Source organism: Stenella coeruleoalba (assembly GCF_951394435.1).
Source record: "Stenella coeruleoalba genome assembly, chromosome: 8".
NCBI classification, from domain to species: Eukaryota; Metazoa; Chordata; class Mammalia; order Artiodactyla; family Delphinidae; genus Stenella; species Stenella coeruleoalba.
Window position 1 is genome coordinate 45,223,092 of NC_137154.1, and position 24,637 is coordinate 45,247,728.

Genomic DNA, 24,637 nt, shown 5'->3' on the forward strand with positions numbered 1-24,637 from the left:
TTTTCATCATTAGTGTATAGGAATGCAAGAGATTTCTGTGCATTAATTTTGTATCCTGCAACTTTACCAAATTCACTGATTAGCTCTAGTTGTTTTCTGGTGGAATTTTTAGGATTCTCTACGTATAGTATCATGTCATCTGCAAACAATGACAGTTTTACTTCTTCTTTTCCAATTTGTATTCCTTTTATTTCTTTTTCTTCTCTGACTGCTGTGGCTAGGACTTCCAAAACTATGTTGAATAATAGTGGTGAGAGTGGACATCCTTATCTTGTTCCTGATCTTAGAGGAAATGGTTTCAGTTTTCATCATTGAGAATGATGTTTGCTGTGGGTTTGTCATATATGGCTGTTATTATGTTGAGGTAGGTTCCCTCTATGCCCACTTTCTATAGAGTTTTTATCATAAATGGGTGTTGAATTTTGTCACAAGCTTTTTCTGCATCTATTGAGACGATCATATGGTTTTTATTCTTCAATTTGTTAATATGGTGTATCACATTGATTAATTTGCGTATATTGAAGAATCCTTGCATCCCTGGGATAAATCCTCCCTGATCATGGTGTATGATCCTTTTAATGTGTTTTTGGATTCTGTTTGCTAGTATTTTGTTGAGGAATTTTGCATCTATGTTCATCAGTGACAGTGGTCTGTAATTTTCTTTTGTTGTAGTATCTCTGTCTGGCTTTGGTATCAGGGTGATGGTGGTCCTGTAGAATGAGTTTGGGAGTGTTCCTTCCTCTGCAGTTTTTTGGAAGAGTTTGAGAAGGATGGGTGTTAGCTCTACTCTCAATGTTTGATAGAATTCACCTGTGAAGCGCTCTGGTCCTGGACTTTTGTTTGTTGGAAGATTTTTAATCACAGTTTCAATTTCATTACTTGTGATTGGTCTGTTCATATTTTCCATTTCTTCCTGGTTCATTCTTGGAAGGTCATACCTTTCTAAAAGTTTGTCCATTTCTTCCAGGTTGTCCACTTTATTGGCATAGAGTTGCTTGTAGTAGTCTCTTAGGATGCTTTGTATATCTGCGGTGTCTGTTGTAACTTCTCCTTTTTCATTTCTAATTTTATTGATTTGAGTCCTCTCCCTCTTTTTCTTGATGTCAGGCTAATGGTTTATCAATTTTGTTTATCTTGTCAAAGAACCAGCTTTTAGTTTATTGATCTTTGCTATTGTTTTCTTTGTTTCTATTTCATTTATTTCTGCTCTGATCTTTATGATTTCTTTCCTTCTGCTAACTTTGGGTTTTGTTTGTTCTTCTTTCTCTAGTTCCTTTAGGTGTAAGCTTAGATTGTTTACTTGAGATTTTTCTTGTTTCTTGAGGTAAGCTTGTATAGCTATAAACTTCCCTCTTAGAACTGCTTTTGCTGCATCTCATAGGTTTTGGGTCGTCGTGTTTTCATTGTCATTTGTTTCTAGGTATTTTTTCATTTCCTCTTTGATTTCTTTAGTGATCTCTTGGTTATTTAGTAATGTATTTTTAGCCTCCATGTGTTTGTATTTTTTACGTTTTTCTCCCTGTAAGTCATTTCTAGTCTCATAGTGTTGTGGTCAGAAGAGATGCTTGATATGATTTCAATTTTCATAAATTTACTGAAGCTTTATTTGTGACCCAAGATGTGATCTCTCCTGGAGAATGTTCCGTGCACACTTGAGAAGAAGGTGTAATCTGTTTTTGGATGGAATGTACTATAAATATCAATTAAATCTATCTGGTCCATTGTGTTTTTTAACGCTTGTGTTTCCTTATTTATTTTCACTTTGGATCATCTGTCCATTGGTGTAAGTGAGGTGTTAAAGTCCCCCACTAATATTGTGTTACTGTCGATTTCCTCTTTTATAGCTGTTAGCAGTTGCCTTGTGTATTGAAGTGCTCCTGTGTTGGGTGCATATATATTTATAATTGTTATGTCTTCTTCTTGGATTGATCCCTGGATCATTATGTAATGTCCTTCCTTGTCTCTTGTAGCGTTCTTTATTTTAAAGTCTATTTATCTGATATGAGTATTGCTACTCCAGCTTTCTTTTGATTTCCATTTGCATGGAATATCTTTTTCCATCCCCTCACTTTCAGTCTGTATGTGTCCCTAGGTCTGAAGTGGGTCTCTTGTAGACAGCATACATATGGGCCTTGTTTTTGTATCCATTCAACAAGCCTGTGTCTTTTGGTTGGAGCATTTAATCCATTCACATTTAAGGTAATTATCGACCTGTATGTTCCTATGACCATTTTTTTAATTGTTTTGGGTTTGTTTCTGTAGGTACTTTTCTTCTCTTGTTTCTCACTTAGAGAAGTTCCTTTAGCATTTGTTGTAGAGCTGGTTTGGTGGTGCTCAATTCTCTTAGCTTTTGCTTGTCTGTAAAGCTTTTGATTTCTCCATCAAATGTGAATGAGATCCTTGCCAGGTAGAGTAATCTTGGTTGTAGGTTCTTCCCTTTCATCACTTTAATATATCATGCCACTCCCTCCTGGCTTGTAGAGTTTCTGCTGAGAAATCAGCTGTTAACCTTATGGGAGTTCCCTTGTATGTTATTTGTCATTTATCCCTTGCTTCTTTTAATAATTTTTCTTTGTGTTTAATTTTTGCCAATTTGATTACTGTGTGTCTCAGCGTGTTTCTCCTGGGTTTATCCTGTATGGGACTCTCTGTTCTTCCTGGACTTGGGTGGCTATTTCCTTTCCCATGTTAGGGAAGTTTTCGACTATAATCTCTTCAAATATTTTCTCGGGTCCTTTCTCTCTCTCTCCTCCTTCTGGAACCCCTATAATGCGAATGTTGTTTCGTTTAATGTTGTCCCATAGGTCTCCTAAGGCTGTCTTCATGTATTTTCATTCTTTTTCCTTTATTCTATTCCACAGCAGTGAATTCCACCATTCTGTCTTCCAGGTCACTTATCCGTTCTTCTGCCTCAGGTATTCTGCTGTTGATTGCTTCTAGTGTAGTTTTCATTTCAGTTATTGTATTGTTCATCTCTGTTTGTTCTTTAATTCTTCTAGCTCTTTGTTAAACATTTCCTGCATCTTCTCGATCTTTGCCTCCATTCTTTTTCCGAGGTCCTAGATCATCTTTGCTATCATTATTCTGAATTCTCTTTCTGGAATGTTGCCTATCTCCACTTCATTTAGTTGTTTTTCTGGGGTTGTATCTTGTTCCTTCATCTGGTACATATCCCTCTGCCTTTTCATCTTGTCTGTCTTTCTGTGATAATGGTTTTTGTTCCACAGGCTGTGGGGTATCTTGTTTGGTGAGTTCCAGTGTCTTCCTGTCAATGACTGTTCAGCAGTTAGTTGTGATTCTGGTGTTCTCGCAATAGGGAGTGAGAGCACGTCCTTCTACTCCACCATCTTGGTTCAGGTCCTCTATTAATGTTTTTGTATACTACAAGATTTGATTGGCCAATGTAGTTCTTCTTGCTTCTGCTGTCTGCCCTCTGGTGGATGAGTCTATCCAAAGGCTTGTGCAAGTTTCCTGATGGGAGGGACTGGTGGTGGGTAGAGCTGGGTGTTGCTCTGGTGGGCAGAGTTTTGTAAAACTTTAATCCGCTTGACTGCTTATGGGTGGGGCTGGGTTCCCTCCCTGTTGGTTGTTTGACCTGAGGCAACCCAGCACTGGAGCCTACTGGGGTTTTTGGTGGGGCTAATGGCTGACTCTGGGAGGGCTCACACCAAGGAGTACTTCCCAGAACTTCTGCTGCCAGTGTCCTTGTCCTCACGGTGAGCCACAGCCACCCCCCCACCTCTGGAGGAGACCCTCCAACACTAGCAGGTAGGTCTGGTGCAGTCTCTCCTGGGTCTTTCCGTTGGATCCCGATGCACACATTACTTTGTGTGTGCCCTACAAGAGTGGAGTCTCTGTTTCCTCCAGTCCTGTCGAAGTTCTGCAGTCAAATCCCACTAGCCTTCAAAGTCTGATTCTCTGGGAATGCCTCCTCCTGTTGCCAGACCTTCAGGTTGGGAAGCCTGATGTGGGCTTCAGAACCTTCCCTCCAGTGGGTGGACTTCTGTGGTATAAGTGTTCTCCAGTCTGTGAGTCACCCACCCAGCAGTTATGGGATTTGATTTTACTGTGATTGCACCCCTCCTACCGTCTCATTGTGGCTTCTCCTTTGTGTTTGGATGGGGGGTATCTTTTTTGGTGAGTTCCAGTGTCTTCCTGTCAATGACTGTTCAGCAGTTAGTTGTGATTCTGGTGTTCTCGCAAGAGGGAGTGAGAGCACGTCCTTCTACTCAGCCATCTTGGTTCAGGGCCTCTATTATTGTTTTTATATACTGCAAGATTTGATTGGCCAATATTTTGTTGAGCCTTTTTTGCATGTACCTTATTCTGAAGCCAGTTTTTTAAGTAAGTATACTGAGCTTAGTGTACAGTATGTAATTTTAGTTTATAAAAGGTTTCACCTTGGGCAGCTTTTCCCTCTTCAGATCTGCTGATGAGTCATTTTTTCCCTGCATAGGTTGTATCTGTTTTTTCCTTTGGTTGTGTAAATGTTTCCCTTAAAAATAATACCTCTAGTATATTACATTCATTTTTTGCTTTTTAGATGAGGTTGTGTTAGTGGGATCCTCGACTTTTATTTTCTTTAAGTAGAAGACCTAAGACCTAATCTTTTTTTAAGATTAATTCTCAAGTTTACCTTCTTCCTTGCTATTATGAAGCACTTTAAAGGACAAGAATGCAGGACTTCCCAGGTGGCGCAGTGGTTGAGAGTCCGCCTGCCGATGCAGGGGACATGGGTTTGTGCCCCGGTCCGGGAGGATCTTGCATGCCGCGGAGCGGCTGGGCCCGTGGGCCATGGCCGCTGAGCCTGCGCGTCCGGAGCCTGTGCTCCGCAATGGGAGAGGCCGCAACAGTGGGGGGCCCGCGTACCGGGAAAAAAAAAAAAAAAAGGACAAGAATGCAAATGAATGTTTCATTCATGACGTAATTTCTCAAGTTTAATTTTCATGTAATATGAGCCTATTGTATAGGCTTCTTGAAGGAGTTGTTTGAAATCAAGATTTCACTGGGTTGTTTGTTTTTAGATATCATGGTCATGGAACTATAAGTGGAAAAGCCCCAAATGATAGCATTCCTTCCATTTGTCATCCAGGAAATTAGTAAAATTCCAGTGTTTATAAACTGGAAAGTGGAATTGTAATGGAACTCACCTTATTTCCTCTATTTAAGCACTAAATTTTGAATTCATTCTAAAACACCCCCAAGGAATTCTTATGACTATTTGTTAATTTCCATTTTTCAATTAAAAATATATCTATAACTGTCCCTGAAATATGTATTTCTGACTCTTACAGGGCAGTGAGCTTCAGGAAGTGAGTAGATATGTTGGGCCTGAAAGATTTTGAAATGTCACCTCTCTGTACTAACTAGAATCTTAATTTTCCCATAAAATTACAAAGTCTTTATGATAAAATTAATCTTTTCTTAGAGCTGTTGATAAAATTTCAACTTCAGTAACTATAATCTTTTTAATTAAATTAATTTATTTTTGGCCGCGTTGGGTCTTTGTTGCTGCACGTGGGCTTTCTCTAGTTGCGGCGAGCGGAGGCTATTCTTCAACGCGGTGCATGGGCTTCTCATTGCGGGGGCTTCTCTTTGTTGCAGAGCACAGGCTGTAGGCGCGCGGGCTTCAATAGTTGTGGCTTGCAGGCTCTAGAGCACAGGCTCAGTAGTTGTGTTGCACGGGCTTAGTTGCTCCATGTCATGTAGGATCTTCCCGGACCAGGGCTCGAACCTGTGTCCCCTGCATTGGCAGGCGGATTCTTAACTACATAGCCACCAGGGAAGTCCCAGTAACTATAATCTTAATAAATTCTATCTTAGAGGCTAAACAAAATACATGAAATGCCTATATTAAAAAAGCAAAACTAAATATTTTTAAGTGGTGAAATGGTTACAGTGAATCTAGATAAGGAAAGATGGGTTTCATTGCACTGTTTGAATTAAACCTTAATACTTATATGCACACATACATGTGTATATAGAAGGTGCAAAAATATTTGGAAGGAAACACGTAAAACTATTAATAATAACTTATATGGCTGGAGGTGAAGGGTAGAGTGTCCATGTCACTGGGTTGGGCAGCATAATATGAACGTTTTCTTTACAAACATTGATATTTCTTGGATTTTAAACAACAAAAGCAAATTCATTAAGTATTTGTTTTAAAATTTTTAAATAATATGAATAGTTGTCCATTGGCCCCTTGAAGGCAACAACACTGAATTGCTTAGAGCTTAAAGGTAGAGAAGAATTTGAAATTAATTTTTTGAAATTAATTTGTAGGAAGTAACTGGGTGTAGGTAGGTAATAATAATAGTGATAAAGATAATAGCAATAGCTACCATTTATTGAATCTTTACTGTTGGCTGGGTACAGGTTTTAACCTTTTAGGTGCATAGTTGTAAAAAAGACCACAGAAGAGTTGAATACAGTTCTGTTTTATTCAAGAATCCTGTCTTAACCACAGTTATGGAGCCTTAGTAATAAAAATGGAGAAGAAATAGGAAAACAGTATTATAAAGACATAGCCCTGGAACTGCATGAAATTTTCAGTTCAGTGGTGTATAGGACCACAGGACAGAGGGCTTGACCTTGGATTCAAACAGAAAAGGACAGTCTTCTTCTGAGACCAAAATGAGGCTTTAGGAAATAGCATTGAATGGAAGAGTTTAAATAAGATGAGCTACCTGAAAGTTCTGTAACTCCAGTAGTTCGTTCCCTAAGACAGGTGTCCAAGGATTAGAAAGGGTGGATTATAAGCAGATAACTCAGCTGCGTATGATTTATCCTTTAAGTCACTTAAGGAAGCACTTAATCTTATATGTATAAATATATGCAAAGTAAAATTTACCTGTGTGGGTATTGTGCTGAGGTGACAACTGGAGGTGACTTGCAAGCAGCAATAGATCAGGGAACCCTATGTGCAGGGAGAATTTTTTCTGCCTAGGGACCTTCTCCATTAACATGGTGCTTCATTTCATTATCCTTTACTTTTAGAACACATAACAGTTAATCTTTCCTCGAGCAAGTGTAGGAGGAGATCAGTTCTCCTTGTACGTGTGGGTTTATTTCTGGACTGTCTGTTTTTGTTCCATTGATCTATTTGCCTATGTTTACTGTAATACCACACTGCTTTTTATTACTCTGGCTTTATCACAATTCTTGAAATCAGGTAGTGTTAGTTCTCCGATTTTGTCTTTTTCAAAGTTTGAGCTATTCTACATCCTTTACATTTCAATTGGAATTTTAAATTCAGTTTTATAATTTCTACCAAAAACAAAAACAAAACCCTGCTGGCATTGGGATTGGAATTGCATTGAATCTATAGATTTATTCAACTATGTGTTAATTTGGAAGGTTGACAGCTTAATAATATTGAGTTGGCCAACCCTTGACCAAAGTATATCTCCCTATTTATTTAGGTCTTTAGATTTTCAAAAGTATTTTGTGGTTCAATATATAGGTCTTTCATATTTTTGGACATATTATCCCTATTTCGTATTCTTGATGCTATTGTAAATAATATTTTCTGATTGTTCACTCCTAGTATGTAGAATACAATTGATTTTTGTGTATTGATCCTACAGCCTTTCTAAGCATCACATATAACTTCTAGACACCTTTTGTAGATTTTCTACATTGACAGTTATATTGTCTGTGAATAAGGAGTTTTATTTCTTCTTTTCCAAAGTTTATACCTTCCATTCCTTCCTCCCTCCCTCCCTTCTCCTAATTGCTCTAGCTGGAACCTGTAGCCCAAAATAGAGTAGATGTAGTAATAGTGGGCACGCCTATCTTGTTCCTGATCTTAGCAGGAAGCATTCAGTTTTTAAATATTCAGTATGATGTTAGCTGTAGGTTTTCCATAGATGTCTTTTATCAGGTTAAGGAAATTCACTTTTACTTCTAATGTGTTCAGAGTTTTTAACAGAAATGATGCTGAATTTTTTCAACTGTTTTTTCTGCTTCTGTCAAAATGATCATATTGCTTTTTTTCTTTAGTTTGTTATATTTTCTTATGTAAACATGTTAAAATGATGAATTACATTGTTTTTCAAATGTAAACCAACCCTTTATTCTTGGGACAAATCCTACTTGATCATGATGTATTAGCCTTTTGCTATATTCTTAGATTCCGTTTGTTAAAAAGTATTTTTGAAAGAATTTCTGTGACTGTGTTCATGAGAGCTGTTGGTAGTTTTCTTATAATGTTTTTTGTCAGGTTTTGGTATCAGGGTAATACTGGTCTCGTAGAATGAATTGGGGATTATCCTATCCTTTTCAGATGTTTAGAAGAGTTTGTGTAGAATTGCTATTATTATTGATTCCTTAAATGTTTGGTAGAATTCACCAGTAAAACCATCTGTGACTGTAGTTTTCATTGTGGGAAGATTTTTAACTACAATTTCAATTTCTTTGATAAATACAATTATTTAGGTTATCCATTTCTTCATGAGAGAGCTTGGTAGTTTGTGTTTTTTAGTGAATTTGTTTTTTTCTAATTGTCAACTTTATTTGCAAAAAGTTATCCATAATGTTCCCTTATGATCCTTTTAATATCTGTAGACTCTAGTGATATCATCTCTCTCACTTCTGATACTGGCAATTTGTATCTTCTCTTTTTTTGTTGTCAGTCTGGCTAGAAGTTTATCAAGTTTTTTGATCTTCTCAAAGAACCAACTGTTACTTTCATTACTTTTTTTTCTATTGTGTCTGTTCTGTTTCATTTATTTCTGTTTTGATCCCTATTATTTTCTTTTTTCTGTTTACTTTGAATTTAATTTTCTTTATCTAGTTCTTAAGATAGAACTGAGTTCATTGACTAAGACCTTTCTTCTTTTCTATTTTAGTTGCTTTAACTTTCCCCTTAAGTACTGCTTTAGTAGCATCTCACAAATTCCACTTAAGTCCTACTTTAGTAGCATTTCACAAAGTCTGATAGGTCATCTTTTCATTTTCATTTAGTTCAAAATACTTTGTAACTTCCCTTTTGATTTCTTCTTTGACCCATGAGTTATTTAGAAATGTATTATTTAGTTTCCAGTATTGTGGATTTTCCAGAATTTTGATTTCTAATTTAATTCCCTTGTGGTATGAAAACATACTTTTTATGATTCGAGTCATTTAAAATTTACTGCAATATATATATATATATATATATATATGTGTGTGTATATATATATATATTTTTTTTTTGCAGTACGCGGGCCTCTCACTGTTGTGCCCTCTCCCGTTGTGGAGCGCAGGCTCCGGACACGCAGGCTTAGCAGCCATGGCTCACGGGCATAGCCGCTCCGCGGCACCTGGGATCTTCCCAGACCGGGGCACAAACCCGTGTCCCCTGCATTGGCAGGCGGTCTCTCAACCACTGCACCACCAGGGAAGCCCATACTGCAATATATTTTATGGCCCAGAATATACTCTGTCTTGGTAAATGTCTGAAGTATGCTAGGAAAGAATGTGTATTCTGCTGCTGTTTGAGTGGAGTGTTTTATAAACATCAATTAGGTCAAGTCTGCTTGATAGTATTTTTCAAATCTTCTACATTCTTAGTATTCTTTTTTTGTCTACTTGTTTTATCAGTTATTAAGAGAGAGATTTTGAAGTCTTTGACTAAAATAGAGGAAATTTGTGTCTTTTTACTCACAATTCCATCTGATTTATTTCATGTATTTTGACGCTCTTTATTAGGGGCATAAATATTTAGAAATTTATGTCCCCTTGATGAATTGGCCCATATATCATTATAAAATGCCTTTTTAGTTCCTGTTAACATTCTTTGCTCTGAAATCTGTATTAATATTAGCCAGCTTTCTTTTGGTTAATGTCAGCATATGATATCTGTTTCCCATCCTTTTCCTTTTAACTTCTTTGCATCTTTGTATTTAAAGTTTCTTGTAGGAAGCATATAGTTGGGTCTTGCTTTTTATCCAAAGTCATCATCTCAGCCATTTAATGTGATTATTAATAGAGTTAGGCTGGAATCTTATTTTACTGTTTCTTATTCATCTCATTGGCCTTTTCTTCCCCTTTATTTTCTGCTTTGTTTTAGATTGAGTATTTTTCTTGATTATTCCATTTTACTTCTTTTGTTGTCTTATTAGTTTTAACTCTTTGTTTTGTCACTTTTCAGGCTTATACATCTTTAACTTATGGTGTATTTAACTTAACATTCTACATTTAAGTGATACTATACAACCTTTCCTATAGTATATGAACCATACAGTACTACTGTGCTCTGCCATTTTCCTCTCCTGACTTTTGTACAATTGTTGACATACATTTTACATTTATATATACTATAAACCTCATGCCACAATGTTATTTTTGTTTATATAGTCAATCATCTTTAAAAGAGACTTAAATAATAAGAAAAAGTCTTATTTATTTACCCATGTAGTTACACTTCTGGTGCTCTTCATTGTTTTGTATGGATCCATTTTTCATCTGCTGTTATATTTGGCCATTATTAATTCAAATGTTTTTTTCTGTTCCTCTTCCTCCTCACTTCCTTGTTCTTATTACTCGTGTGTTAGGCTGACTGAAGTCCTAGAGCTCACTGATGCTCATTTCGTTTTGGAGGGTTCTTTTTTCTCTCTGTATTTTATTTTAGATAATTTTTATTGGTGTGAATTCAAATTTACTAATCTTTTCTTCTGCAATATTTAATATGCTATGTATCCCATCCATTTTTTAAATCTCATACATTGTAGTTTTCCTCTTTAGAAGTTGATTTGAGTCTTTTATATTTTCCACGTCTCTGTTTAAATTTTCAACATATGGGAATCAGTAATAGTAACTCTTTGTGTCTTCTTTTTGCTCATTCTGATATCTCTGTCAGTTCTAGGTCAGTTTTGATTGATTATTCTCCTCATCATGGGTTCCATTTCCCTATCTCTTTGCATGCCTGTTAATCTTTAATAGGATGCCTGGTATCCTGAATTTTATTTTGTTGGGTGATGGACATTTCGTATTCCTGTAAACCTTCTTGAGCTTCTGAGATTCAGTTAAAGTTATTTTAAACAGTTTGATCTTTTTGGGTCTTGCTTTTATGATTTGTTATGTACCAGCAATAGAGCAGATCCAATCTAGGGCTAATTATTCCCACTACTGAGACAAGACGTTTCTGTGTACTCTGTCCAGTGTCCCATGAATTATGAATTTTTACATTCTGGATGGTGGGAATAGGCACTCTGCCCAGCCATGCTTAAACGATGGACGCTATTTTCTCTAATCTTTTCAGATGGCTCTTTTACCAGCCTGGGTGTTTTCCTCATATATCAATACATGTACTGATCAGTACCCTACTGAATTCTCAGAGGAACCCTCTGCAGATATCCCATGTTCCTTCTCTGTGCAGCTCCCTCCTCTCTGGGTTCTGTCCTAAGAACTCTAGCTGCCCTGCTCTCCAGAAGTCTCTCCTCTATTTCCTTGTCTAGGGAGTCCTCTAAGCTCCACCTCTGTTCCCCCTCCCTGCACCATGGCCTATAAACTCAAGGCACAAAGTGGCGCCAGTAGTAGAGCTCACATTGCTTGTTTCCTGCCTTTCAGGGATCTTTGTCCTTAAGTTGCCGGACACCTTAGTGTCTTGCAAGCCATTTTTTCATATATTTTGTCCAGCTTTTTAAGGTGTTTCAGTTTGCAGGGTAAATCTTGGCCCCAAATAAGAGTCTTCTGTATTTATTAATTTTAAATTTTATTACCTTATTGTATTCTCTTATTCATAATAGTTCTTTTAGTTGATCCACTTTAGTTTTCCATGTTATACAGTTATATAATTGGGAAACAATAATAATTTTATCTTCCAGTTTTTGTATCTGTAGTTTCTTTCTTCTGTGTAATTGATTCTGCTAATATATCCAATAAACAATATCAGTAATAATGGAACTCATTTTTAATTTAAGAATGGGTGTTATATTGAGTTATGTCCTATTTTAAAAATTATAGAGTTGATTTTATTACTCTTATGATTATATTTATTAATGTAATTAATTATGTTAATAGATTTCTGTTCCTATTTTGATTTTTGATCTATTGTAAAATATCTAGTTTTTCTTTTTCTTTAATTTTTTTCTCCTTAGGACCTTTTTTTTTTTTTTTCATTTCTTTGAACTTTCATGATGATGTGCTAAAACTAATGGGTTTTTAAAAACATTAATTAAAAACATAAATTCAGTATGCTAGACATATGAAATTTAATCCTGTCCTAAGGTTCTGGGCTTTGTGAGGGGTGGGAGGGCTGTGTCGTTACTTCTTTCATAAATTTTTCCTTTTTGTTCACTGTTTCTGAATTTCCTGTTACCTCAGAGTTAGCACTCCCACAGTTATCTAATTTCCTTACTTGTATCTCTCCCATTTTCCATTTGTCCCTTTTGGGAGCCTAATGAGACAGTGTTCCAGTTTCTTCAGTTTTAATTTTCATTATCTCTCTTGTTCTGTAAATGTTCTCTGATATACAGACTCTTCTTCGTGATTTTGATCACTTCATTCTCGTGTGTTTGAAATTTTCTGCTTCTCCTTGTATTGTCTTATGGTCACTGATTCCTTCTTCTTTGTTTGTCTTGGTCTTCCCTTCATATTCGTGATATTCATATATACCTAGTGCCACCCATTCATTACATTTTCCAGGAATTTGTAGGGTAAACCAGTTTTCTGGCTTCCAATATCTTTTTGTTTTAAATTTTTTTACATCTTTATTGGAGTATAATTGTTTTACAGTGGTGTGTCAGTTTTCCTTTATAACAAACTGAATCAGCTATACATACACATATATCCCCATATCTCCTCCCTCTTGTGTCTCCCTCCCACCCCCCCCCATCCCACCCCTCTAGGTGGTCACAAAGCACTGAGCTGATCTCCCTGTGCTATGTGGTTGCTTCCCACTAGCTATCTATTTTACATTTGGTAGTATATATAACTCCATGCCACTCTCTCACTTCGTCCCAGCTTACCCTTCCCCCTCCCCGTGTCCTCAAATCCATTCTCTACATCTGCGTCTTTATTCCTGTCCTGCCCCTAAGTTCTTCATAATCTTTTATTAAAATTTAGATATCATATGTACATGTTAGCATACGGTATTTGTTTTTCTCTTTCTGACTTAATTCACTCTGTATGACAGACTCTAGGTCCATCCACCTCACTACAAATAACTCAATTTCATTTCTTTTTATGGCTGAGTAATATTCCATTGTATATATGTGCCACATCGTCTTTATCCATTCATCTGACGATGCACATTTAGGTTGCTTCCATGTCCTGGCTATGGTAAATAGAGCTGCAGTGAACATTGTGGTACATGACTCTTTTTGAATTATGGTTTTCTCAGGGTATATACCCAGTAGTGGAATTGTTAGGTCGTATGGTAGTTCTATTTTTAGTTTTTTAAGGGACCTCCATACTGTTCTCCATAGTGGCTGTATCAATTTACATTCCCACCAACAGTGCAAGAGGGGTTCCTTTTATCCACACCCTCTCCAGCATTTATTGTTTGTAGATTTTTTTGATGATGGCCATTCTGACCGGTGTGAGGTGATACCTCACTGTAGTTTTGATTTGCATTTCTCTAAAGATCAGTGATGTTGAGCATTCTTTTATGTATTTGTTGGCCATCTGTATGTCTTTTTTGGAGAAATGTCTATTTAGGTCTTCTGCCCATTTTTGGATTGGGTTGTTTGTTTTTTTGATATGGAGCTGCATGAACTGCTTGTATATTTTAGAGATTAATCCTTTGTCAGTTGCTTCATTTGCAAATATTTTCTCCCATTCTGAGGGTTGTCTTTTCGTCTTGTTTATGGTTTCCTTTGCTGGACAAAAGCTTTTAAATTTCATTAGGTCCTATTTGTTTATTTTTGGTTTCATTTCCATTTCTCTAGGATGTGGGTCAAAAAGGATCTTGCTGTGATTTATGTCATAGAGTGTTCTGCCTATGTTTTCACTAAAAGTTTTATAGTATCTGGCCTTTATTTAGGTCTTTGATCCATTTTGAGTTTATTTTTGCATATGGTGGTAGGAAGTGTTCTGATTTCTTTCTTTTACATGTAGTTGTCCAGTTTCCCCAGTACCACTTACTGAAGAGGATGTCTTTTCTCCATTTTATATTCTTGCCTCCTTTATCAAAGATAAGGTGACCATATGTGCGTGGGTTTATCTCTGGACTTTCTGTCCTGTTCCATTGATTTATACTTCTGTTTTATGCCAGTACCATACTATCTTGATTACTGTAGCTTCATAGTATAGTCTGAAGTCAGCGAGCCTGATTCCTCCAGTTCCGTTTTTCTTTGTCAAGATTGCTTGGCTATTCGGGGTCTTTTGTGTTTACATACAAATTATGGAATTTTTTGTTCTAGTTCTGTGGAAAATGCCATTGGTAGTTTGATAGGGATTGCACTGAATCTATAGATTGCTTTGGGTAGTATAGTCATTTTCACAATGTCGATTCTTCCAATCCAAGAACATGGTATATCTCTCCATCTGTTTCTATCATCTTTAATTTCTTTCATCAGTGTCTTATAGTTTTCTGCATACAGGTCTTTTGTCTCCCTAGGTAGGTTATTCCTAGGTATTTTATTCTTTTTGTTGCAGTGGTAAATGGGAGTGTTTCCTTAATTTCTCTTTCAGATTTTTCATCATTAGTGTATAGGAATGCAAGAGATTTCTGTACATTAATTTTGTATCCTGCTACTCTACCAGATTCAATGATTAGCTCTAGTAGTTTTCTGGTAGCATCTTTGGGATTCTCTATGTATAGTATCATGTCATCTGCAAACAGTGACAGTTTTACTTCTTCTTTTCTGATTTGGATTTCTTTTATTTCTTTTTCTTCTCTGATTGCTGTGGCTAAAACTTCCAAAACTATGTTGACTAATAGTGGTGAGAGTGGGCATCCTTGTCTTGTTCCTGATCTTAGAGGAAATGGTTTCAGTTTTTCACCATTGAGACCGATGTTGAGTGTGGGTTTGTCATATATGGCCTTTATTATGTTGAGGTATGTTCCCTCTTTGCCTACTTTCTAGAGAGTTTTTATCATAAATGAGTGTTGAATTTTGTCAAAAGCTTTTTCTGCATCTGTTGAGATGATCGTATGATCATATGGTTTTTATCCTTCAATTCATTAATATGGTGTATTACATTGATTTACTTGCATATATTGAAGAATCCTTGCATTCCTGGGATAAACCCCACTTCATCATGGTGTATGATCCTTTTAATGTGTTGTTGGATTCTGTTTGCTAGTGTTTTGTTGAGGAGTTTGGATCTGTGTTCATCACAGATACTGGCTGTAGTTTTCTTTTTTTGTGACATCTTTGTGTGGTTTTCATATCAGGGTGATAGTGGCCTCGTAGAATTAGTTTGGGAGTGTTCTTCCCTCTGCTATATTTTGGAAGAGTTTGAGGAGGATAGGTGTTAGCTTTTCTCTAAATGTTTGATAGAATTCACCTGTGAAGCCATCTCGTCCTGGGCTTTTGTTTGGTGGAAGATTTTTTGTTTGTTTGTTTGTTTTTGCGGTACACTGGCCTCTCACCACTGCGGCCCCTCCCGCTGCAGAGCACAGGCTCCGGACACGCAAGCCCAGCGGCCATGGCTCACGGGCCTAGCCGCTCTGCGGCACGTGGGACCCTCCTGGACCGGGGCATGAAACCATGTCCCCTGCATCGGCAGGCGGACTCCCAACCACTGCGCCACCAGGGAAACCCCGATGGAAGATTTTTAATCACAGTTTCAATTTCAGTGCTTGTGATTGGTCTGTTTATATTTTCTGTTTCTTCCTGGTTCAGTCTCAGAAGGTTGTGCTTTTCTAAGAATTTGTCCATTTCTTCCAGATTGTCCATTTTATGGCATGTAGTTGCTTGTAGTAATCTCTCATGATCCTTTGTATTTCTGCAGTGTCAGTTGTGACGTTTCCTTTTTCATTTCTAATTCTGTTGATTTGAGTCTTCTGCCTTTTTTTCTTGGTGAGTCTGGCTAATGGTTCATCAATTTTGTTTATCTTCTCAAAGAACCAGCTTTTAGTTTTATTGATCTTTGCTATTGTTTACTTTATTTGTTTTTCATTTATTTCTGGTCTGATCTTTATGATTTTTTTCCCTTCTGCTAACCTTGGGGGTTTTTGGTTCTTCTTTCTCTAATTGCTTTAGTTGTAAGGTTAGGTTGTTTATTTGAGATTTTTGTTTCATTAGGTAGGATTGTATTGCTATAAACTTCCCTCGTAGAACTTCTTTTACTGCATCCCATAGGTTTTGAATCATCATGTTTTCATTGTCATTTGTTTCTAGGTATTTTTTGATTTCCTCTTTGATTTCTTCAGTGATCACTTGGTTATTTAATAGCATATTGTGTAGCCTCCATGTGTTTGTATTCTTTAGAGTTTTTTTCCTCTAATTGATATCTACTCTCATAGCGTTGTGGTCGGAAAAGATACTTGATACGATTTCAATTTTCTTAAATTTACCAAGGCTTGATTTGTGACCCAAGATATGATCTATCCTACAGAATGTTCCGTGAGCACGTGAGAAGAAAGTGTATTTTGTTGTTTTTGGATGGAATGTCCTATAAATATCATTTAAGTCCATTTTGTTTAATGTGTGATTTAAAGCTTGTGTTTCCTTATTTATTTTCATTTTGGATGATCTGTCCTTTGGTGAAAGTGGGATGTTAAAGTCCCCTACTATGATCGTGTTACTGTCGATTTCCCATTTTATGGCTGTTAGCATTTGTCTTATGTATTGAGGTGCTCCTATTTTGGGTGCATAAATATTTACAATTGTTACATCTTCTTCTTGGATTGATCCCTTGATCATTATGTAGTGTCCGTCCTTGTCTCTTGTAATAGTCTTTATTTAAAATTCTACTTTGTCTGATATGAGAATTGCCATTCCAGCTTTCTTTTGATTTCCATTTGCATGGAATACCTTTTTCCATCCTCTCACTTTCAGTCTGTATGTGTCCCTAGGTCTGAAGTGTGTCTCTTGTAGACAGCATATGTACAGGTCTTGTTTTTGTATCCATTCAGCCAGTCTGTGTCTTTTGGTTGTAGCGTTTAATCCATTTACATGTAAGGTAATTATTGATATGTATGTTCCTACTACCATTTTCTTAATTGTTTTGGGTTTATTTTTGTAGGTCTTTCCCTTCTGTTGTGTTTCCTGCCTAGAGAGTTCCTTTAGCATTTGTTGTAAAGCAGGTTTGGTGGTGCTGAATTCTCTTAGCTTTTGCTTGTCTGTGAAGGGTTTTTTTTTTTAATATATGTATTTATTTATTTATTTATTTATTTTTGGCTGCATTGGGTCTTCATTGCTGCACGCGGGCTTTCTGTAGTTGGGGTGAACAGGGGCTACTCTTCATTGCGGTGCGAGGGCTTCTCATTGCGGTGGCTTCTCTTGCTGCGGAGCATGGGCTCTAGGTGTGTGGGCTTCGGTACTTGTGGCACGCAGGCTCAGTAGTTGTGGCACATGGGCTTAATTGCCCCGTGGCATGTGGGATCTTCCTGGACCAGGGCTTGAACCCTTGTCCCCTGGATTGGCAGGTGGATTCTTAACCACTGCGCCACCAGGGAAGTCCCTCTGTGAAGGTTTTAATTTCTCCATCGAATCTGAATGTGATCCTTGCTGGGTAGAATAATCCTTGTTGTAGGTTTTTCCCTTTCATCACTTTTAATATGTCCTGCCACTCCCTTCTGGCTTGCTAAGTTTCTGCTGAAAAATCAGTTGTTAACCTTATGGGGATTCCCTTGTGTGTTATTTGTTGCTTCTAATAATTTTTTCTTTGTATTTAATTTTTGGTAGTTTGATTAATATGTGCTTCATTGTGTTTCTCTGGATTTATCCTCTACGGTACTCTCTGTGCTTCCTGGACTTGATTTACTATTTCCTTTCCCATGTTAGGGAAGTTTTCGACTATAATCTCTTCAAATATTTTCTGAGACCCTTTCTTTTTCTCTTCTTCTTCTGGGACCCCTATAATTTGAATGTTGGTGTGTTTAATGTTGTCCACAGGTCTCTGAGACTGTCCTCAATTCTTTTCAGTCTTTTTTCTTCATTCTGCTCCTTGGCAGTTATTTCCACCATTTTATATTCCAGTTCACTTATCCATTCTTCTGCCTCAGTTATTCTTTTATTGATTCCTCCTAGAGTATTTTTTAATTTCAGTAATTGTGTTGTTCATCACTGTTTGTTTGCTCTTTAGTTCTTCTAGATCCTTGTTAAATGTTTCTTGTATTTTCTCCATTCTGTTTCCAAGATTTTGGATCATCTTTGCTATCATTACTCTGAATTCTTTTTCAGGTAGGTTGCCTATTTTGTCTTCATTTATTTGGTTTTGTAGGTTTTTACCTTGCTCCTTCATCTGTAACATTTTTTTGTCTTTTCTTTTTTTTTTTTTTTTTTTAATTGGATGGGTGGTGCTGTAATCTTGTCTTAGTGGTTGTTTGGCCTGAGACATCCAGCACTGAAGTTTGCAAGCAGTTAGATAGAGCTGGGTCTTGGTGCTGAGATGAGGACCTCCGGGAGATCTCAGTCCAGTTGATATTCCCTGGGGTCTGAGGTTCTCTGTTAGTCCAGCAGTTTGGACTTCTAGCTCCCACCATAGGAGCTCGTGCCCGACCTCTGTCCTGGGAACCAAGATCCCGCAAGCTTGTGGTGCTGTAAGAGAAAAAAAAGGAAGAAAGAAAGAAGAAAGGAACAGTACAATATCAAAGAATAAAAACAAAATAAAATTAGAAAGATAAAAAATATATTAGGAAAAATAAAACTATAATTGAAACAACTACAGCAAGGTAAAATTAAACCACATCAGAAAAAAGAATAAAAAAGGCGGGTGGAGCAACAAGCCAAAAGGAGAGATCACTAACAAATTGTAAAGAATAAAATAAAATTAGAAAAATAAAAGATTTATTAGGAAATATAAAAGCATCAATAGCAATGAATCAACAAGGTAAAACAGAACCCCAATCTAAAAGCGGAAAAAGGAAAAGGAAAAAAAAAAAAAAGCCTTGGCTGTGGGGGTGTACTTTAGGCGGGGGTGGAACTTAGGCAGGGGTGGGGTTTAGGGTGGGGCAGGACCTAGGCAGGGGGCGTGTGGGGGTGGGGTGGTGTTTGAGCATGGGGCGGGGCTTAGGCGAGGCGACTTTCAAGTATGGGGCGGGGTCTCTGCTTAATACCTGTGCAGAAGGGGAGAGGCAGCACGTGGAAAGGAGGGCCTCTGGTGTGTGGAGTTCCAGAGTTTGAAGGTGGGGCCCTGAGTGAGGGTGTGTGGGTGGGATTTAGGCCCAGCACATTGGAAGGCGTCTCCAAATGTAGAGGTAGGGCCCTGGATCGGGGTGTAGGGGCAGGGCTTTGGCTCTGTGTGGCAGGAGGGAGGCTCCGAGGGCAGAGGATTAGACCTGGAGCTCAACCGGCTCCCTGGTGCCTAAGTGGACAGGGAAAGCATTGGCCCCGTTCCCTTCCATTCCTCTGCCCCCCTCCCCCTGGGTCTACCCCGTCACCGCTGGACCCCTAACCATGGGTGGGTCCTGCTGGGTGTAGGAACTCCTCCCCTCTCCCAGCCACCCCTCAGGGGTGTGGATCCCAGAGGTCCGGCATTTACTTTTGCCCCCCTCATCCCTCCCTCCCACTCCCTCAGGACCTGAGTGGCTGGAGATGGCCTAGGTGGGCAGAGGATCTGGCCCGGGATCTCAGCAGGTTCCTGGGGGTCCAAGTGGGCAGGGGAAGGCTGGCCACACTCCCTTTGGATCCTCTGCTGTCCCAGTGGTTCCCCAATTTACCCGTTCGGGTGTGGGAGCCCTTCCCCTCCCCCAGCCGCCCCTCAGGGGCGCCAGTCCCTTCCTGCCTCCACTTCTCCCCCCACTTCACACCCCCCATGCCCCACATCCTACCCAGTTTCTGGGGGTTCCTCCCATCCCCTTAGGTGTCTGTGGTCCCCCACCGGTGCTTGGTAGGTGCCCTAGTTGTGAGAAGACTTGAATTCCGCATGTCCTGGCAGTACACCATCTTGACTCCCCCCCACCCCACCCCCAGCAGGCGGATTCTTAACCACTTCACCACCAGGGAAGTCCCTCTTATTGTCATTTTAAACCTGTTATCTTCTTTCATTTTACTTTGCTGTTTGTATTCTTTTTAATTGCAATTTTAGAGGGATTTCAGGAGCTCTCGGAGGTAAACTCATTGTTTCATCTGCCATGCTTAACTAGAAGTCATTAATAACTTTTCTTTTGCTCTTGGAATTGTTTTAAATTTGTAAATCATGTACAGTTGTATTTTTTCAAAACTTGGATGTTAGAAGCTATTCTAAACGTTCGTTTTTCTCTTTGGAGTTTGCTTCTTGAAATTTTTATATTTAGAGGCTTATGTGTAGGGCTCTTCATGAGACTGATATGCCAAAGTGTTCAAAACTTGAGAGATTAGGTTAGCTCATCCTGTAGCTTTGAGGACATATTAAAGTTACGAATAAGATCTTTTTAGAAATTACTTGTTGCTGATCTCAAGGAGAGCTGTTGATTTTTATATGTTCTTATATCTGGCTACATGACTAAACTCCTATTTACTCAAACAATATTTAGTCAGTTTGCTTGGATTCTCTAGGCAGACAAATCATATTATCTTATACATAAAGTTTTATTATACTGATGAGGACAGTGTAATGTTGTGTAATAGTAATAAAATATCTGAATAAAATATCTACTGAAAGCATTAGGTGACCCATTTAAATTGTTTCATTCAAAGCAGATTGTTTTGGATAGTCCTTTAAAATTATACTTCATCAAAAGCTGTCCACTAAAATTAGGCACATGTGTGTGATACCCATTATTCTGTGGATAACAAAATATTTGAAAGTTTCCCAACTCTTAGATTGGCTTCTCTTCCAAAGTCTTACAACCACTGTGTTTTCTCTGAACTTTTGAAAAATATCTGTCTAAAGTAAAGAGCACACACCTGACATTGCCATGGCCTGGCTTGACAATGGAGTTCAGTTTCTTCAGGCTTCTCTTAAACGTTATTTCACATGTCAGTTCTTTGGTCAGAATATAGTTCATAATAACAGTTCTTTGTTATCACTTCTTTTTTGTCCTTTTTAGAATTCTATCAGCAAAACAAAATAATTTTGGGGTTGCCTAACCTTTAAAAAGGAATTCAAGGGCAATTAAACATTTTTTGTGCTCATTTTGGTTGTGCTCTACAAAACCAGTTCTTCCCACAAAACATAATGAGACATGCCTGGGAAGATTTATTTAATACCATGCTTGTCCCAGAATTATTAAGAAAAAAAACTGTGAACAACATAAACAACCCACAGTAGGGAATTAGTTATGTTGTGGTGCTTACCTGTATGCTGGTGTAATATTCAGTCATTAAAAATAATTTTCTTAAAAATATGTAGGTACATGGGAAAACGCACATGTTACAGAAGGTGGAGAAAAGCAGGACTTATAACTATATGTATAATATATCCCATTTTATATAAAAAGTACATCCAGAGATAAATGGTTGCAAGGGAAGGTTGTATGTTAAAGAACTTAGTTCATTTTCATTTTTTCTTTTCTGATTTTTCTACAGTAAATTCATATTAATATAAAATAATATCCACAAGGTGATATACAAAGATAATTCAGCAGTGAGAAGACACAGTTTGTAGAGATACAGAGGCTTGAATTCTAGTCCTGCTTTTATCACACACTAGCTGTATCACCTTAACGTCTCATAGCCTTGGTAATGTTAGACCTGCGCGGTCTCCTAGGAGTTTCGACTCGCCCAGGAAACAACAAGAATCGGAAGTCGATGCAAAACGCAAGAGGTTTATTGAAGGCCGGTGCACCGGGGTTCCTTGGTCCTCACGCAGGAGGTCGAAGAAGGAACCCTTTTGGGCGCGAATATGTCAGTTTTATAGGTTCCCACTTCCCCGTATGTAAATTATAGATTTGGTTGTGTTCTCCTGCTGATTGGTCCCGGCTTAGGCTCGGACCAGAGAGGGAACTTGTCCCCAGCTGCCTGATTGGTCTTTGACAGACACCTTTTTTACATTTTGTTATCTCCCTCCTTCTCGGAAGGGGGCCGGACATCCTGGAAATTCACCCATTGTCTAAGAAGCCCCTATTGTCTGGAGAGTTCTTAATCATTAGCTGGAACAATGTCCCTCGAGTCCCACATTCCCCCCTTTTTCTTGTGACTATTGATTCCAATCATGGAATCTCAACCTTCTGTTCGTAAACTTTGGTACTGTTGTCTTAACATTAGAACTTGTACAGTACTGATACGTTCTCTAATAAATGCTATCAAGCGATTTAGAACACATGGTCCAAAAGTTAAAATCAACAATAAAACAATAAGAGGTCCCAACAGAGTAGAGATTAAGGTGGTAAACCAGGGGGACTTATCAAACCATGATTGAAACCATCCTTTTTCGTTCTCTCTCTCCCTTTGCCTTTTATCTAAGTGTTCCCTTAGTTTATCCATGGTTTTGGTAATGGTTCCTGAATGATCAATATAAAAGCAACATTCTTCTTTTAGAGCGGCGCATAATCCCCCTTCCTTAAGAAACAGCAAATCTAGGCTGCAACACCATTTCTGAAAGTGAGGTGAGTGATTCCTTTAGTTGAGTTATGGAACTTGCTAATGCTCGAAGGTCGATGTCTACAGCCTGTCTTAAACTTGCATAATACTGGGGTTGTTGTATGAGGGCTGTGGTTCCTGTTCCTATCCCGGCAGATATTCCTAGTCAGTCAGTAAAGGCAGTAAAACCAAAATTATAAGTCTTAGGTTCGTAGAAGCTTGAGTTTGAGCGGGTTGTCGGTTCTTTGGGCCCGCCATCCTGATGATGCCGTCACTGGTGCAGCCTTCACATGTGAAGCATGGATCCAGGCAGCGATGCCGTCCACTTTTATGGCCGTTGGGGTGGTGAGGAGGACGGTGTATGGTCCTTTCCATCGAGGTTCCAACATCTGGGTTCGATGCCGACGGACGTATACGGAGTCTCCGACTTGGAAAGGATGAGTTTCTCCCGGTGTTCCCGGTTGGTAGGCCTTGGCGAGTTGGGACCATATTTCTTTCTGGACCAATTGGAGTCCCAGTAGCCTAGCATATAAGTCAGTGTTATTTTGACAATCAGGTTTTATTTCTTTTCCTAAAGTGAGGAGGGGAGGCGGGGCACCATATAATATTTCAAAAGGAGTAAGATGGTATCGGGAAGGTGTATTTCTAACCCGGAATAGGGCCAAAGGAAGGAGCACCGTCCAATCGGTACCGCCAGTCTCCAAGGACAATTTAGTTAGGGTCTCTTTTAGAGTCCTATTCATTCTTTCTACCTGACCTAAACTTTGGGGTCTATAGGCACAATGTAATTTCCAATCAGTCCCCAAATATCTGGCCACATCCTGACTTACCTGGGCGACGAAGGCTGGACCATTATCAGACCCTATTACCTTTGATGCTCCAAATCGAGGAAAAATTTCTTCTAAAATCTTGGCTACTACAGCAGCTGTTTCTTTCTTTGTTGGGAAAGCCTCTATCCATCCTGAAAAAGTGTCTACAAAAACTAAAAGGTATTTATTACCGTACCTTCCAGGACGCACTTCGGTAAAGTCCACTTCCCAGTAAGTTCCTGGGCGGTCCCCCCTGAGTCTCTTTCCAGTTTCAAGTTTCCCTTTGTGAGCATTTACCTGTTGACATGGGACGCATTCCTGCACAATTTGTTCAGCTAATTTTGTCATTCCAGGGGTTTCGTACCCGGCTTTTTGTAACAAGGCTACCATCTTTTTAGTCCCCAAATGTGTCCATCTGTGCATCTGTTGTAACATGGATTCTGCTTGCTGAGGGGACAAAGTTCCTTTTGTTGTGGCCGGGATGATTTCTTCATCGCGGCCTGGTTTTTCAGGAACTTTATCTGACAGTCCTAAAATGACTTCTCCCGATGCTATTTCTCGGGCCACTTGGTCAGCAATATTATTTCCCCTAATTATTGGGGTATTTCCTTTTTGATGTCCAGGGCAGTGGATGATACTGACTTTAGTAGGAAGCATGAGTGCAGTCAACAAAGCCACGATTTCGTCTTTGTTTTTAATTTCTTTGCCACCTGAAGTTAGTAGCCCTCTCTGTTGGTAAATGGCACCGTGGATATGAGCGGTAGCAAACGCATATCTACTGTCTGTGTAGATGTTTACTTTTTTATTCTCTGCCATCTCTAATGCCCTCATCAGGGCAATTAATTCAGCTCGTTGGGCTGAGGTCCCTTGTGGTAGCGCCGCTGCCCATATGACTTGATTTCCGTCTACCACGGCTGCCCCAGTTCGACGCTTACCTTCCTCCAGGAAACTGCTCCCATCCGTGAACCAGGTGAAATCAGCATCAGGGAGGGGCAGGTCCATCAGATCTGGCCTACTGCCGTGTGCTGCGGCTAGTACTTCCTGACAATCATGTATGATGGTGGAGCCTTCCAAGTCAGGATCAGGTAGCAAGGTGGCTGGATTGAGTCCTGTGGCTGGAGCAAACTTGATGCGATCTGAGTTTAGCAACAGGGTTTGGTAATGGGTCATCCTGGCATTAGTTAGCCACCTATCCGGTGGTTGACGGACTACATTTTCCAGGGCATGAGGAGCTGTTATAGTTAGATTTTGTCCTAAAGTTAGTTTGTCAGCATCTTTGACTAGAAC

At 38.8% G+C, this 24,637-nt stretch overlaps 1 protein-coding gene across 4 annotated transcripts in view; it reads left to right on the plus strand.

The window, feature by feature from the left end:
* The window catches only part of SBF2 (SET binding factor 2), a 472,518-nt gene that overhangs the window by 181,240 nt on the left and 266,641 nt on the right, over window positions 1-24,637 (plus strand). The window lies entirely within an intron of this gene.